This window comes from Oreochromis aureus, linkage group 20, assembly GCF_013358895.1.
Source record: "Oreochromis aureus strain Israel breed Guangdong linkage group 20, ZZ_aureus, whole genome shotgun sequence".
In the NCBI taxonomy this organism is placed as follows: Eukaryota; Metazoa; Chordata; class Actinopteri; order Cichliformes; family Cichlidae; genus Oreochromis; species Oreochromis aureus.
The window spans coordinates 9,612,385-9,613,750 of NC_052961.1; positions in this window are offsets into that span (position 1 = coordinate 9,612,385).

The window sequence follows — 1,366 nt, forward strand, 5'->3', positions numbered from 1 at the left end:
AGGGGTGCCCTCTAACGAACTTGTGTAGGTGGACAGGAGAGCCTCATATGAGTAAAGACTATAAGCTAGCAATTATCACGTACAAATGTCCAACCCAGAGTCCCCCTTGATCTCATTGTATACAGTTTTTCTCTACTTTATACTGATTAATATCTTTGCAAAAAAAACACAAAAGAATTTACCAATATGTGAAACAGAAACAATGATCTCAAACTAGGTTCTGAGACAGTGATCCGCTTTGCAATTAGGTCTCAAAAAGGCACACACATGAAGGCCTTTGTGTCACAGTTAAGGGCTCTCATGTAAATCAGTAAAAACCAATTCACACATAGCAAAGATCAGGACCTCAGCTCTAAGGACTGAGTTTTCACTTTAACTCAAGTTTTAATTTCTGTTTTACCGATTACTACTCTGTGAATCACACTTAAGGCGATCAGATGCTAGCAAGTAAATGTAGGGCAAATGTGGGAAGCATTACTAATACTGAGAGGTAGTCTGAAAAGCTGATACATCTAACTCATTGAATAAACATAAGCTTTGCGGGTTAAAGGTTTGGTATTAAGAATATGAAGGAAAAGTGTGCTGTTTTAAAAATTACATTACTGCCCAGTTTTTTGAGCCATAAATGGAAGGCAAGGTTTGTCTTTGTATGCTCTTTTACTCACCTTTTCCTGTTGCAGTAACTGTTAACTGTTATTTCAGCTGCTGTTCTGTCTGTTAATCATCTCCTGCTGGGAATGCAGATTTCTGCACAAACATGTGGCTGAAGAAGAGGCAACTAAAAAATGTGGGGAAGTGTCTCGTGAGACAGGAGCATGAATGGATTACGATGGCTCTCCCTCCTGCTCATGCAAAGAGTGCTCACTATGTGTGCCTTTCCTAAGCACTCAGCGTTTAGTCAGCTTTCTTTTTTACATGTTAGGTGCAGGACAATATATTCACATTAAGGATGCAACCACAAGGTTGAATCAAAACCACAGTAATAAAACTGACTGGCCCTCATTAGCTAAAGGGCCTTAAAACCCAGCCTGATTTCTGGCTCCCACAGTTTGGCTGTGTGTCCATGCAGCACACAGATTATAACACATCAATTACAGATACTGCTGATCTCAACTCATTTTGTGTATAAAGCACACCTCTCCACAAAATCATTTTCTTCATTCAACTTCTCACCCACCATGGACAAGACCAAAGACCTTTCAAAGCAAGAAGCTTTGTGAGAACATAACACCTGTTAGTGCAATCATTCAGAATGCTATGCAAGATCCTGCCTGGGTCCTGGGTCCATCAGAAAGGTGACTGATCAGCCCATAGCAGGAGCAGTTAAGGTAATTAATGTAGCCAGTCTCCAGACCTCAATCCTGGA